At 42.0% G+C, this 16,806-nt stretch overlaps 1 protein-coding gene across 6 annotated transcripts in view; it reads right to left on the bottom strand.

The window, feature by feature from the left end:
• LOC142732886 (gastrula zinc finger protein XlCGF66.1-like) overlaps positions 1-16,806 on the bottom strand; it is a 95,318-nt gene that overhangs the window by 18,247 nt on the left and 60,265 nt on the right. For 2 of the 6 annotated variants that reach the window (XR_012879722.1, XR_012879718.1), the window contains one exon: positions 12,694-14,318. The exons of 1 other annotated variant lie outside the window; for it this stretch is intronic. The gene's annotated coding sequence lies outside the window, so the exon portion shown is untranslated. Of the gene's footprint in view, positions 1-1,956; positions 2,063-12,693; positions 14,319-16,499; positions 16,647-16,806 lie in introns of those variants that run through there. 3 more of the 6 variants (XR_012879721.1, XR_012879717.1, XR_012879720.1) reach the window with 2 other exon arrangements.

Genomic DNA, 16,806 nt, shown 5'->3' on the forward strand with positions numbered 1-16,806 from the left:
GACAAGGGGGGGAACATTGTGATCTGGCCAACTAACCTCTATGAGAGGGAGGCTTTCCGTCAGCTGAGGGATAAACGGACATATGAGAAACTCATATAATCCGATGAGTACCTACTCCTCTGAATTGGGTAAAATATTGAATAGAGCCTTGGAGAAAGGGATAATCCCAAAAAAGGTGTTTGATGGCCTTATGGTCCAATACCCTAGAATTCCTACTTTCTATCTGCTACCCAAGGTTCACAAAAACGCATTTGAACCCCCGGGGAGACCTATAGTTTCGGGGATAGAGGGCCTATGTGACCCGATATGCAGGTTTATTGATTTTTACCAAAAACCCTTGGTTGAAACGTTGCCCTCTCACATAAAGGACACAACTGACATGCTTACAAGAATTGATGGGATAATATTGGAGTCGGATATGCTGTTGGTAACGGCTGATGTCGAGTCACTATACACAAGCATTCGACACCAAGACGGGGTGAAGGCGGTCCGCTTCTTCTTGGAGATGAGCAACTGGGACAGCCAGATGAGAGATTTGATTATTGAACTTTTAGAATTTATTCTTACCCACAATCTCTTCGTGTTCAAGTATACCTTCTATGTACAAAAGCAGGGCACTGCGATGGGTGCGGCGTGTGCTCCGGCATATGCGAACCTGTTTCTCGGTTTCTGGGAGAGACAGGTTCTGCAGGGTGACGGCGCCCACACCGCTGACCATGTGCAGTGCTGGTTGCGCTACATAGATGATGTACTTATCATTTGGCAAGGTACGGAACAACAGCTGATTGAGTTCATGGAGGTACTGAATGTGAATACATTCAATATCAAATGGACATATACCTGTGATAGATATAGAGTGGATTTTTTTGGATGTGACAATTGAGGCTGATACAGAGGGAGTATTACAGACTGATGTCTATAGAAAGGAGACGTCGGTCAATTCCCTTCTGCACGCTACCTCAGCACATCCACATTCCACTACTAGGGCTGTCCCAGTTGGTCAATTTCTGAGAATGAAGCGGATCTGCTCTTCTGAGGATAAATTTGAAGAGCAATCACAGGACCTCAAAGAGAGATTTCTAGCCAGGGGATATAGCCACAGATGCATCAAGCAGGGATACAGTCGTGCCAAAAATACGGAACGAAAGAACCTGTTACATTCGACAGGTATAAAAAAGAAAGATCAGAAGGATAATAAAATTAGATTCATCTCCACTTTTAACAACCAGTGGCAAATGCGATCAGTTCTGGAGAAACATTGGCCGATTTTACATACAGAACCTGCATTCTCAAAGGCTTTACCAACTAATCCTCAGATGACGGCTAGAAGGAATAAAAATCTGAGAGACTTATTGGTGAAGAGCCATTATGTACCATTACAATCTAATCCTTTCTCTACACGAGGCCCTATTCAGGGGTGTTACCCCTGTGGTGACTGTGTGGCATGTGCCAACATAGCGCGGACAACCTCTTTTAATTCCGTTAAAAACAAACGTCATTTTAAAATCCTGCATTATATATCATGCAGCACAACCCATGTTATTTACTACGCAACATGTGGATGCCCAAAGGTCTACGTTGGCTTAACATCTAGACAACTCAGGGTCCGGATTCGTGAACATGTGAGGGATATCCTGGCTGCGAAGGATGTCAGCGATTTAACACTTTTGAAGACGATCCCGAAACATTTTAAATGACACCGTGGATGTGACCCTAAAACCTTTTTGGCGTGGGGCATAGACATGGTACATTGTGGTGTTAGAGGGGGAAATGCGAATAAGATCTTGGCACAAAAGGAGTGCAGATGGATCACTACCCTTGGAACTATGACCCCCCTAGGTCTTAATGAGAAATTGAGCTTCTCTGCTTTTCTATAAAATATAAATAATGGTAGCCTCGTCCATTGCAAATAAAATATTTTAGGCGATTTTAATTTATACTATATACATGTCCTACCTTGATTTGCTATTAACTGCATATTCTTGTGTCCAGGTTTAGATTCTGTTGAACTTTTTCCAATGTGAGGTGTTCTTCCGGACGGCTGTGACGTTATTGGAAACATCTGGAAAATAAATATTCGATCACAGATTGATATAGTGATGAGAGAACGAACATTCAGTCCTTATACTAAAATATCAACTATGTCTGAAACAAATATCTTGTATGTTACTTCATGATGCTACTCTTTTGAATATTATTGTAACAATTTCCCCTCCCCCCCTTTTTTTTTTGTTCTTAATTATTGATTTAATATGTGCTTTTTCTGTACACTATAGAGATATACTCTGTATTTTATAATAAACAGTATAATTTCACTTTTTCACCCCCCCCTTTTTCTTTTCACTTAGTCACGATTCACGATTTACGTTTATTCCACATATTTGCTGTATTTAATATTTATATATATATTTATTTCACTGACTTATTGTCACTTTATATCTTAACTCATTTTTTCGTTATAATTTTTATAACGATTTATGATGTGATTATTATGAGTAATATTTTCACTTTTTTTCACTGTTCTGCATATATTCTTATTATTTTTTGAATATACCTAGTTTTGTCCATTTTCATATCACTTTTTCACATTTTTACATTGTACACTTTATGTTTGCGTTATATTTCGCTGATATATATAATTTGCCCTGGGGCATCTCCTTTTTTTACATGTATCATAAGGGGTATATACCGTGTGAGTTTTTCCAGAGGAGTAGCATCGATCACTAATAGAGATAGAGACATACGTAGTTGTAAGATACTTACCTCACTTTGGGGCTGCGCATGCTGCAGGGATGTCGGGTCTGTCCCTCAGTCTCTTCTCGTCAATACGCCGTCTGTGCGCTTGCGCCATCTCCATGGAGACGCGCGGGCGCAACAGCGGTGTGAAGACAGGCGATCGAGGTATTGTGACCTTTGACACAATCTCGCGCATGCGCCGTGGACCAATGAGGAGTGAATCTACACGGAACGTTCAATCTAGTATGATGAGGGACAATATATAAGGAGGACAGGATATAGTTTAGATTATACCCCCTGAGGAAGCTAGAACAGCGAAACGCGCGTTGGGGTGTTATTCTTTGTTACGTGGACCACGTGGATCGCAGGCTCACCATTACATTTATGGGTAAGATCTGATTTATTGGCTCCTTCTGGTTTTTTCCAGATTGGCAATCTTTTCACCACTGGGTACATTCACGGTATATTCCCTTTGGATATATGGCACCGGGGATTTCCTCGGAGTACTTTATTTAGACGGCCAATTGATACGCTCATTATATGTGGAGACATGACTGTGTGATTTTGTAGCATGATGGGCAGCAGATTATATTGATAATGCACTATTGCAGCTTACTTACTGACGTCATGGGTTTTTTGTATACTACTTTTGTCTATCACATATATGCCCTTGTGTTATGTATACCATGTCCCTTTGGTAAGGTATAGCATTTATACCATTCCTGCGATTCAATATACTGTGGAGTGATCCATATATAACTTTCCTTTTTTTAGAAACCTCGCTTTGTTTTTAAATACGTATGGCTGAGGAGGGAGGTCAATGTAGAAAAAAAAGGGGTAGCCAGGTTAGAGAGGGGTCAGACTATATTGGTGGGGGGAGAAACAGAATGTGGGGAGAGGACTAGACAACAAGATAAGGAGATCCTTTCGTTACAAAACATCAGTGTAAATAAAAAGGACCGATTAATGTCAAATCACATTTCTGATAATAAAAGTGAAAAACTGACAGGCAAGTTAAAGTGTATGTTCACAAATGCCAGAAGTCTAGCAAGCAAAATGGGGGAGCTGGAGGCCTTGGTACTGGAAGAAAATATAGATATAGTTGGTGTGGGTGTAATAATGCCACTTTACAAAGCATTAGTGCGGCCTCATCTAGAATATGCAGTTCAGTTCTGGGCTCCAGTTCATAGAAAGGATGCCCTGGAGTTGGAAAAAATACAAAGAAGAGCAACGAAGCTAATAAGGGGCATGGAGAATTTAAGTTATGAGGAAAGATTGAAAGAATTAAACCTATTTAGCCTTGAAAAAAGACGACTAAGGGGGGGACATGATTAACTTATATAAATATATTAATGGCACATACAAAAAATATGGTGAAATCCTGTTCCTTGTAAAACCCCCTCAAAAAACAAGGGGGCGCTCCCTCCGTCTGGAGAAAAAAAGGTTCAAGCTGCAGAGGCGACAAGGCTTCTTTACAGTAAGAACGGTGAATTTATGGAATAGTCTACCGCAGGAGCTGGTCACAGCAGGGACAGTAGATGGCTTTAAAAAAGGGTTAGATCATTTCCTAGAACAAAAAAATATTAGCTCCTATGTGTAGAAATTTTTCCTTCCCTTTTCCCTTCCCTTGGTTGAACTTGATGGACATGTGTCTTTTTTCAGCCGTACTAACTATGTAACTATGTAACTATGTAACTATGTAACTATGTAACTATGTAAATATGGTGATATATTTATATGCAATAACATTTATTTTTTACATTATGTGTAGCCTTGTGACTCTTGGTTCTCAATTTCTTTATATGATGTAGTGGAGTCCTGCTACTCTTTGATTTGACATTTTGGGGGTACTGTGTACATATATGTTGGTCGTACCTAACCGCTTACTCTCTCCTGTGAGACATTTATTCATAATAGATGTGTGGCCGGTGTCGCACTGATAAATGGTGTCGGATCTTATCCGCTTTTAGAAAACACTGCACATTTTGTATCGCCATAATCTGAGAGCCAGAACTTCTTTATTTTTTCACCACCGGAGCCGCGTGAGGGCTTATTTGTTGCGGGACAATCTGTACTTTTCATTGGTACCATTTTGGGGTATATGCGATTTTTTTGATCACTTTTTATTACATTTTTTTGCAAGCCGGGTGACCAAAAACAAGCAATTCTGAGAATGTTTTTTAGTTTATTTTTTGCGGCGTTCACCGTGCACTATAAATGACCATTATATTTTATTCTGCGGGTCGGTACGATTACGGCGACACCAGATGTATATAGGGTTTTTATGTTTTGCAGCGTTTGCGCAATAAAATCACTTTTTTATAAAATAATTTATTTTCTGTCACCATATTCTGAGAGCCATAACTTTTTTATTTTTCCGTCAAAAAAGCTGTGTAAGAGCTTGTTTTTTGCGGGACGGGTTGTAGTTTTTATCGGTATTATTTTCGGGTACATGCGACTTTTTGATCACTTTTTATTCTCTATTTTGGGAAGGGTGGTGACCAAAAAATAGCGATTCTGGTGTCGTTTTTTATTGATTTTTTTTGCGCTGTTTATCGTGCGGGAAAAATAACATTATAGTTTTATAGTTGGGGTCGTTACGAACGCGGTGATAACAGATATGTGTACTTTTTTTAACGGGTTCATTTTTTTTCCTATAATGAAAGACTTATTATAGGCAAAAAAAGCATTTAGTGTTTATAGAACTTCTAACTTTTATTTTTACACTTTTTTTAAAACATTTTTATTATCTTTTTTTTTTAACTTTTTTCACTTGTCCCACTAGGGGACACTTAGACTTGCAGCTCTGATCGCTGCTAGAGTACATTACACTACACACGTAGTGTGATGTACTCTAACTGTCATTGTGACGTGACAGTCACACTGACAGGAAGCCTCAGAGGAGCGGCCGGAGGCTGCTCCTCCGAGGCTTCCGTACATGGCAACCCGGAGGTCATTGTCTGACCTCCGATTGCCGTGACAAGCATCGGTAGCCCCCACGATCACTTCGTGGGGGCTGCTGATGTGCTTCAAACCACTTAAATGCGGCGACGGCAATCCGTCGCCGCATTTATGGGGTTAATTGCCGAAATCAGCAGCGATGGTCCGCTTACCGGCAAGGCTGGAGTGTCAGCTGTCGGGGACAGCTGACCTCCCGGTTCCCGGACACTGTCCGTTAGGACAGTGTGCGCCGGGAACTACTCCGCAATAGTACGTCTGGATGCGGGAACTAACCCCTCTGCAGGACGTACTATTGCGGAGCAGCGCGTGAAGAGGTTAAAAAAACGTCCCAAGACGTGATATGCACTTCTTTTGGCGGGCGTCTTTTTACGTGCCGTTTTTGAAAAACGGCCGTGTAAAAAACGCCCCGTCGGAATGGGAAGATGTTTGTAGGCGTTGTTTCCGATTTTTTAGGCTTTTTTTCGGGACGTTTACGGCCCGAAAAACAGCTGAAAACACTGCGTGTGAACATACCCTTAGAATAATGAAAGTGAAGTGAATGACTTTTGTTGACCGGTTCACACGGCGTGTATTTGACAAGTTTTTTTGTGTGCATTTTACGTGCCAAAAACTGCATAAAAAAATGCTTGATTACGCTTGATTTTGCATATTTGGGGGGATTTGTGTGTGTGTGTGTGTGTGTGTGTGGGGGGGGTGCTTGCCGCTGATTTTTCAAAACAGCGGATAAGTGGCTATGAAGTATCAGCGACGCCTGTGCATACTCCGCTCTGCTACACACACACACACAGCACTGCTACACACATACACACACAGTCAGCACTGCTACATACATACATTAACACACACACACACACACACACACACACTCAGCACTGCTACATATACACACACACACAGCACTGCTACATACAGACACACACACTCAGCACTGCTACATACAGACACACACACACACACACACACACTCAGCACTGCTACATACAGATACACACACAGCACTGCCACATACATACACAGTCAGCACTTCTACATACATACACACATACAGCCAGCACTGCTACGTACATACACACTCAGCAATGCTACTTATACACACACACACGGCACTGATACACAGACACACACTCAGCTTTGCTGCACAGACACACACTCAGCTCTGCTGCACAGACACACACTCAGCGCTACTACACAGACACACACTCAGCACTGCTACATACAGACACACACTGTAATGACCGGGGGTAGGGAAACAGACAAGTGAGCCCTAATCTACCCGCCACTCAGTCCCTGCCTACTTGCAACGACCCGCCCTAGGCGACAGGTTACAACTGGGCGACGGTCCCTACGCTCAATAAGTGCACGACAGACAGACAAGGGAACACAGAAGCTAAGGGAAATGGGGCCGTTGCCCACGGAAACGCCGTGAGCAACAAGAGTAGTGAACGAGCAGAGTCAAACCAGGAGTGTACGAGGTACCAAACGCAGAGCAGGAGAGTAGTCAGTAAGCCGGGGTCAATATGAAGCAAGGACAAATAGTTCAAGAAGCTGCAGCAGGGCAAGGAAACCAAACGAGAAGAATCACAAGCAAGGAGGAACAGGAAAGGCAGGTATAAATAGACAGAGGGCGGGAGCTAGCTCCGTCTGGCCAGGCTGTGATAGGATGGCAGGCTTAGGAGTGGGAGAGCCTGAGTGGTGGAAGATGGAGTCAGTCTCACAGACATAGAAGCAGGTGCAGACTGATTACCTATGGGCGTTGATACAGAAGCTGTGCCTGGCAGATCCTTTACACACACACTCAGCACTGCTACATACGGACACACACAGACGTGCTACATACATACACACACAAACACTCAGCACTATTACACAGACACATCCAGCTCTGCTACACAGACACACTCAGCTCTGCTACACAGACACACTCAGCTCTGCTACACAGACACACTCAGCTCTGCTACACAGACACACTCAGCTCTGCTACACAGACACACTCAGCTCTGCTACACAGACACACTCAGTCAGCACGGCTACATACAGAAACACACACACACTCAGTACTGCTACATACAGACACACACAGCACTGCTACATACATACACATGGTCAGCACTGTTACATACATCGACACTCAACACTGCTACACACACACAAATACACACTCAGAACTGCTACATACATACACATACACACACACACTCAGCTTTGCTACACAGACACTCACTCAGCTCTGCTACACAGACACACACACACTCAGCTCTATTACACAGACACACACATTCAGCTCTACTACATCTGACAAGCTTAGCTCCGCACACCGTCCACACTGACAATACATCTAGCGCCAGGGGGGGCCGGGGGTCCGCCAGGGGGGGTAGTCGGGGGTCACGAGAGCGGGTGTCTGTGAGAGGGGGACAGACAGAGACACACACTCAGCTATACTACATCTGACAAGCTTAGCTTCGCACACTGTCCACACTGACAATACATCTAGCGACAAGGGGGCAGGGGCCCTACGGGGGGCCGTCGGGGGTCACGAGAGCGGGGGTCTGTGAGAGAAAGGGATAGACAGACACACACACACACACCTTACATGCAGTGCAGCCGGTCTTCATAATGGCGCCTGCTATCTCCCTACAAACAGCTTCTCTGCTGTGTGACTCTGACCTGCGTCTGTGCAGTACAGAGCCAGATAGCAGAGGCAATGGACAGGAGCCGTTCATTGTGTCCTATGCATTGTGCTGCCGTATTCCATCTCTGTCGTTAATCAACACATACAGAGATGGAAAAAAAAACGGCAGAGAAATTATAGAAGTAAAAGTATGAATACATTAAAAAGTAGAAAGTGACAACACAAATAAATAATTTATTTCTTTACATTATATTAAAAGCAATATAATAATAATAATAATAAATAAAAATCATGACACCTGCCTATTGTAGGTCTTTAGGGCCAAGCATTTTTTGATTTTTCATCCTCGTATTCCAAGAGTCATATTATTTTCATTTTTCCATCAATGTAGGAGCGCCTGTTTTTGTGTGGCAAGTTGTATTTTTCAATGCCACTATTTGGGGGTACATAACATTTTTTCATTAGCTTTTCATTTTGGGACGAAAGAAAGAAAACCCCCACAATTCCACCATTTGTTTCTGATTTTTTTTACCATACATCAAAATGTTACTTTATTCAATGTGTCTGCATGATTATGGGAATACCAAATATCACATTTTTTTATGTTTTATTACTTTTACACAATAAAAACATGTTTTACGGAAAAAAAAAGTCATTTTTGTGTTGATGCATTCCGAAATACATAACTTTTTATATTTTTCATAGATAGAACTGTATGAGGGCTTGTTTTTCGCGGGATGAGTTGTAGTTTTCATTGGTACCATTTTGGAGTACATATAATTTCTTGACAAATTTTTATTAAAAAAAAATTGTGAAACAATTTTTTTTTCATTTTTAATTAAAATATATATTTTTTTAAAACGGCTTACCGCCTGCACCACGTAAATGAACAAGCTAATAGACTGGTCCCCGCACCTGCAGCCTGTCAATTTACGCGCTGTATTTAATAGAACAGCGTGCTTCTGCACACAATGCCATTTGCGGGATCGGGGTGTCACACTGCCAGCTCCATCCTGTACTGTGAATTTATCCCGGTCACAAAAACCCTAAACACAGTTTGTAGTGATTTACATGGGGAAACGGCAGGGAACGCACAGATCATGTGTCCTCTGCTAACCTGTGCCACCACAGTAAAAAAAATAATAATAAATCATAAAAACAGGAAACCATAACTATACGTTTAGCAGCAATTTCCCACATTTTCAATAACATTTCAATAGTCTATTTTTAGGGAACAGTTCAGTCCTGACGAGGCTTTGAGGGGCTTATATATTAGAAACCCCCATAAATCACCCTATTTTCAAAACCGCATTTACAACGCTTTCTAACCCTTTAGGCGTTTCACAGGAAATAAAGCAAAGTGGAGGTGAAATTTACTAATTCAATTATTTTTGCAGAAATTCAATTTGAATCCATTTTATTTTTGTAACACCGCAAGTGATAACAGAGAAACACAACTCAATATTTATTGTCCAGATTCTGCGGTTTTTAGAAATATCCCATATGTGGCCCTAGTCTGCTACTAGACCCAAACACAGGCCTCAGAAACAAAGCAGTATCTAGCGGGTTTTGGGCCTTCATTTTACACTCAACATTGCAATTGCAACACCAAGTAGGACAAGCCATAAGGTTATGCAAATCGAGGAAGTAGCAGGTGTCGAAGATCTGTAAATTATCACATTTTCAAGTACCTACGTAGCTCCAATCTGTGGCATGTGGGACAGGCATGAACGCCAGATTGAGAGCAAAGTTTTTCAGCCACATGAAACCTCAAAAATCAGATCAAATGTTATGGGATGATTGTGCAATGTCTCCTGTTCATTGACGTGCCCGTTATCGCCACTTGTCGCAAACTGAGAGAGACAGAATCCTTGAACTGAGAGACATTGGTTTATCACTCCGGCAGATCGCTACGCACCTAGGCCGAGATGTCAGCACTGTTCAACGTTGAGTGTCCCGGAGGTTAGGAGAAAAACAACGAACGGGAATGACAGAAAGAGGTGCGCGGATGCGAATATATGCACGAACCGATCGTCTGATTGGAAGAATGGCGCATAACGATTGACTCTGTATTGCAAGTGAAATTGGACATCACATCAAAAAGCCTAGGGCCGCAACCAGTGTCGACACAAACCATCAAAAGGTATTTGAACGACATTGGGCTATGAGCCAGACGTGCTATTGACTACACACCACTGCTCTCAAAGGCTATCATGGTGCACAGCAAGACGGCAATGGAGGATGGAATGGAGGTCTATTAGTCTCTTATAAATGGTGGATCCTGTGTTATCTATATATAGGGGTTATATGTCAGTGTAATCCTGCCTGTGATGATACTGAGATGACTGCAGAGAAGTGATCTCTAAAGAACAGGAAGGATCAGTCTCTTATAAATGGTGGATCCTGTGTTATCTATATATAGGGGTTACCTGTCAGTGTAATCCTGCCTGTGATTTCCACAATTCCAAAACGTTTCCTCCTTGGTGCTGCAATTTTAATGTTGAGGATATAGGTGTAACCCGTCAGTGTAATCCTGCCTGTGATGATACGGAGATGACTGCTGAGAAGCGATCTCTAAAGAACAGGAAGGATCAGTCTCTTATAAATGGTGGATCCTGTGTTATCTATATATAGGGGTTACCGGTCAGTCTAATCCTGCCTGAGATGATAATGAGATGACTGCTGAGAAGCGATCTCTAAAGAACAGGAAGGATCAGTCTCTTATAAATGGTGGATCCTGTGTTATCTATATATAGGGGTTACCTGTCAGTGTAATCCTGCCTGAGATGATAATGAGGTGACTGCTGAGAAGCGATTTCTACAATAGGGTTGTCACAATACCAGAATTTGGACTTCAATACCGATACTTCATGTAGAATTACAATTTGAGATACCAAAATGATACTTTGCTAACAATAATAATAAATTAAAAAAACGCACAAAAATAAAAAGTCCTTCCACTTTCTGATTTGAGCCTCATGGTCTTATGAATTTTGAACCTCCATTAATAGTAATTAATCCCATTATGTAGCTCACAGTCATAATGGGCAACATTGAGTTAATGTGCGAGAGAAGGTGTATGGGCAGCACAGTAGAACAAAAACCTCCAGGGATCCGACTTGTAAATCCCCAATGGTATACAAATGTAAGGAGAAAGAGGCAGCCTAGAGTGCTGCCTCTTTCTCCTTACATGAGTTAATGTGTGAGGTACATGATGGGATTAATTACTACTAATATGAGGCACGTCGAGGTTCAAAATTCATAAGACTCTGTGCCTCACATTAATAATTCCCCCCTTCATTTTCCGCACATAACGGCAACATTGGGGTTAAATTTTTTTTCCTCTTTATGTAATCCTGCCTGTGATGACTGCTGAGAAGTGATCTCTACAGAACTGCTAGTGTCAGTCTATTTTGAATGGTGTATCCTGTGCAGGGCCGATCTTAGGGGTGCGCGAGCACACAGGGTGCTGCCCCCTCCAAGCATGTAGGGGGCGCCACTGGGCTCTGCCTCTACTCTGTGCTCTTCTCTTAGTTACACACATGGAGTAAATAGAGCCGAGGAGCAAGAGAAAAGGAGGAAGCTCCGCCCACAGCCTGTCCTGCAAGAAACCTGTGATCCTGTCAGCAAGGAGAGATGGTGAGAATCTATGTGTCTCTGTGTGTGTATACAGTATGTGTCTCTGTGTTTGTATGTGTATATGTGTGTGTGTGTTCAATATTAAAGTAGAACAGATAAAATGAAGATATCTGTGCTGCCTCCTATATACCCTGCTGCCCCCTATATACCCTGCTGCCACTTATATACCCTGCTGCCCCCTATATACCCTGCTTCCCCTATATACCGTGATGCCCCCTATATACCCTACTGCTCCTTATATACCCTGCTGCTCCTTATATACCCTGCTTCCCCTTATATACCTTGCTACCCCTTATATACTCAGCTGCCCCTTATATATATGCCTCTGTGTGTGGGTGAGTTTATATGTGTCTATGGGTATAGTTATCATCTACGACATTATCTGTACTCAGAGAGTTATCACTGTGTTATCAGTGGTGTTACATTTGACTGCAGGTAACACTACAACATTATCTGTATTCAGAGGGTTATCACTGTGTTATTGGCGGTGTTACATAGGACTGCAGGTAACATCTACGACATTATCTGTACTCAGAGAGTTATCACTGTGTGTTATCTGTGGTGTTACATAGGATTGCAGATAATTTAAATATAAAGACTCACCAGGTTAAGTTGCAAGCTAGGTGCCATTAGCAAGTGTCCGAGCACCTCAATGTATACTAATAACATAGCAAACTTCATTAAATCATAGAAAACTTGGAGAAAAATAAGTCATTACGCCACAAATATGATAAAAAATTACAAATTTTATTAGGACATACAACGCAAAATAATACATATATAAAATTCAAAGGGAATCCAAAGAAAAAGGCAGTGTGGTGGCTTCAAGCAAATAGAAATTGGGGTGTCTTGCCCACCAACAGAAATCCCTGGCAATAGTTCTATGTCTGATAACGACCATAGGTAACAAAATCTAAGTAATATAGTAAGGGCGTATCTGCAACCTGGTGGTAACAACACAATTGTAAAGATTACAAGGAACAAAAAAGTCAAAATGTGACCATATGTATCCAAAGTGCCCAAATTCAAGAGATTACAAAGCAGGTTTACGCCAAAATAGTAAGGATAGATCAGGACCAGAGTGTCATAGTCAGAACAAAGTTGCCAGAAAGGAAGTCAGATGTACAGAGCATGTATAGATCAAAAATGGATCTGTTTACAGCGTAAGAGATATTGAGGTAGGCTTACCCATAAGGATGAATGTTATAGTGGCCCCACACTGCAGCCTGAAATGGTAGCGCCCCGACGAGCGTTTTGCCAATCTAGCTTCCTCAGGGGGTAGTATATTGAATACTGACATGGTCATGCTTTTTATATGGCTGGGTCAATAGTGATTATTGGGCTCCGGTGTCTGTCCTCTAGTTCCGGTCCACGGCGCATGTGCGGGAGTCTGACTTAAGCAGCGAGATCCCCACTATCTGTCGTCACGCTCGCAGTGCGCCTGCGTGCCCCCAAGGAAGCGTGTCCATGGAGACAGAGCAGGCACAGCGTGAGCGTAGAGACGACAGAGAGCCAGGGCGAGGCTCCCAGACTCTCTCACACATACGCAACCCCGGGACAAGAAGAGGTATTGAAGTGAATGTAAAAGACGTAGTCTGTACTTGGACTTAGTTGTGAATAAAGAATTAAAAAGTATAATGTTATGTCGCTTCTTAGGAAAGAAAGAGAGGAGAAAGAAAAGGAAAAGAGAAAACGAAGAAAAGGGAAGATAAAGAAGAAAGAAAAACGGCCAGAAAAGAAGAAAAAAAGGAAAAAGAAAGGAGAAAGAAAGAGGGAAGAAAGAAAAAGAAGAAAAAGACCGCAAGGCGTGAAGAGACACCGTAAGTACAAGTATTCAAAAATAGATAATCACAATAATTATGACAATTATATAAAAGTACATCTTATGACACAAGGATGTATTAAAATGCCATACAGTAAAATACAGTAATATTAGAGATCACTGATGCTGAGTTAATCAAAGTGCTACTAATTTGTTATAAAACACACAAATACCATGTGAAATAAGAAGATCATGAATAACATGAATCGAAGACGCATATAAATAAATATATATATTGCGATGAGTGAAATCCACGAAAAATAATAATAATGAACACATTTTAAAAAGTACACCATTTAAATGTGAAGCCATTGGAGAGAAAGAAAGTCACAGAGGATATTATCCTACTATTTTACAGGGTGACCATTAGTGAGAAATGAGAGAATATCAGAGACAGACTAAAAACACTATAGACAGATATAATGAATATAATAGAATAGAACTCTTCTTGTCCGTAGTAGTTGGTCATTACATCGAAGATGTAGTTGCAGGGTCTATCAAAAGGACAGAAAATTGGAATCACCCGGTCGTCTAAACATGACAATGCAAAAGAAACAGGCATTAGTAACAATTAAAAACACTTAAAATTCAAGGGAGTGTTGATATAGGAGAGAAATTTGCTAGATGAGTCAAATAGTATTCAGACAGGTAGCAGAATGTTATAAGTAAGCAGAGAAACTTAGATTTTCATTGAGGCCATGAGGAGTCATGGTACCCAATGTAATAATCCACCTGCACTCTTTTTGTGCAAGTATCTTTTTAACATCTCCACCTCTGACACCGCAATGTATTCGGTCGATACCTCGTACGCGGAAAGTTTTGGGATCACATTCATGTTTTAATTTAAAATGTCTTAGGATGGTTTTTAGGGTCGTCAGGTCAACTACGTCCTTTGCTGCAGATATGTGCCGTACATGTTCCCGAACCCGCAATCTTAATTGCCTGGAGGTTAGACCCACATAGACCTTTGGGCAGTCACATGTAGCATAATATATCACGTGAGTGGTACTGCAAGAGATATATTGCAACATTTTAAAGCGTCTATCAGTCTTGACAGAGTCAAAAGTTGTGGTCCGCAGAATGTTCGGACACGCTACACATTTCACCACAGGGGAAGCAACCTTGGACCGGGCCTCTAGCCGAGAAAGGGTTCTCTCGTTTGGGGACATAGTGGCTCTGTATCAGGATATCTTTTAGGTTCCTGCTTCTTCACGCTGTCATTTGGGGATGAGGGGGTAGGGCTGGGTTAAGTGTTGCCTCTAGTTGCAGAATGGGCCAGTGTTTCTGCAGAATCTCTCTCATAGTTTGCCATTGGTTATTATGGGTCGAGATGAACCTAATCACACCAGGCATGTTTTCCTTCTGTTCGAAGGGCAGTGGATTAAGTAGATGTTTCCGTTCCACTCTCTTAGCCCGATTGTAGCCCTGTTTGATACAACGATGGCTGTAACCTCTCTCCCTAAAACATTCCTTTAGGTCTTGTGCTTAATTTTCAAACCTACAGTCCGAAGAACAGATCCGCCTCATCCTCAGAAACTGACCAACCGGGACAGCTTTAACTCTAGAATAAGTATGTGCCGATGTCGCATGTAACAGGGAGTTAACCGTGGTCTCTTTCCTATAGACGTCGGTCTGTAATCTCCCCTCCTGATCTGCTGCAATAGATATATCTAAAAAGTCCATCCTTTGTCTGTCATGGACAAACGTCAACTTTATGTTCCAAGTATTAATATTCATATTGTGCATAAAGCTGACGAGTTGTAACTCAGTGCCCTGCCAGATGATAAATACGTCATCAATGTAACGTAGCCAGCACTGCAAATGGTTAGCGGCGTAGGCGCCGTCACCATGCACAACCCGCCTCTCCCAGAGGCCCATGGCCGTGCCTAGTTTTTGGACATAAAAGGTGTCCTTAAAGACAAACAAATTATGCGTCAGGATGAACTCCAACAGATCAATTATCAAGTCACATAACTGGCTGTCCCGGTTGCTCATTCCGAGGAAGAAGCGGACCGCTTCAATGCCATCTTGGTGTCTAATGCACGTATACAAGGACTCCACATCTGCTGTGACCAGTAGCATGTCCGCCTCCAAATATATTCCATCAATTCTTTTGAGTACCTCAGTGGTATCTCTAACATATGATGGTAGGCACTCAACTAGAGGCTTCAAATAGAAATCAATGAACTTGCATACTGGTTCACATAAACCTCCAATCCCTGACACTATTGGGCGGCCTGGAGGGTCCCTGATGTTTTTATGGATTTTAGGGAGGAGGTAAAAGGTTGGCATTTTGGGAAATTCCACAATTAAACCATCCAGTGTTTTTTTTGGGGATAATCCCTTTTTCAAAGGCGCTATTCAAGATTTTTGTTAAATCCAAGATAAAGGAGCCTATGGGATTGTGGCTCAGTTTGCAATATGTCTCTTTATTCCGTAGTTGGCGGAATGCTTCTTTCTCATATTGTTTGGTTGGCCAGATCACAATATTACCCCCCTTGTCCGCTGCCTTGAATACCACATCCTCGAGTGATTGCAGAGACTTCAGTGCTGTACATTGTGCAGCTGTAAGATTGTCATATTTCTTATTGATGGAGATCTGTTTAAAATCCTCCATCACAAGTTTTGTGAAAATCTCCACTTGTGGACACAGGGACAAGGGGGGGAATCTTTTGGATCTGGGTACAATCCAGTTCGGGAACCCACCTTACTCTAAGGGGATTTGTTCCCGCAGAAGTTCCTCCAGAGCTAGTAGAGTTTCTTGTTCCAAAGGGCTATCCAAACCCGTGTGACTAGCACCCCTCCCATGGAGTTTCCGCAGTACCAACTTCCATGAGAAAAGAAACAAATCTTTTACCGCTGTAAAGAAATCAAATTGATTACTTGGGGAGAATGTAAGTCCCTTGCTTAAGATATCACATTGCGTGTCAGAGAGGATATGTGTCGATAGGTTGATTACCTCTAGATTTCTTGATTTTTTACCCCCAGAGTACGGGGATGGTGACTTTAGTTTAGTTGC

The sequence above is a fragment of the Rhinoderma darwinii genome, unplaced genomic scaffold (assembly GCF_050947455.1).
Source record: "Rhinoderma darwinii isolate aRhiDar2 unplaced genomic scaffold, aRhiDar2.hap1 Scaffold_927, whole genome shotgun sequence".
Taxonomy (NCBI): domain Eukaryota; kingdom Metazoa; phylum Chordata; class Amphibia; order Anura; family Rhinodermatidae; genus Rhinoderma; species Rhinoderma darwinii.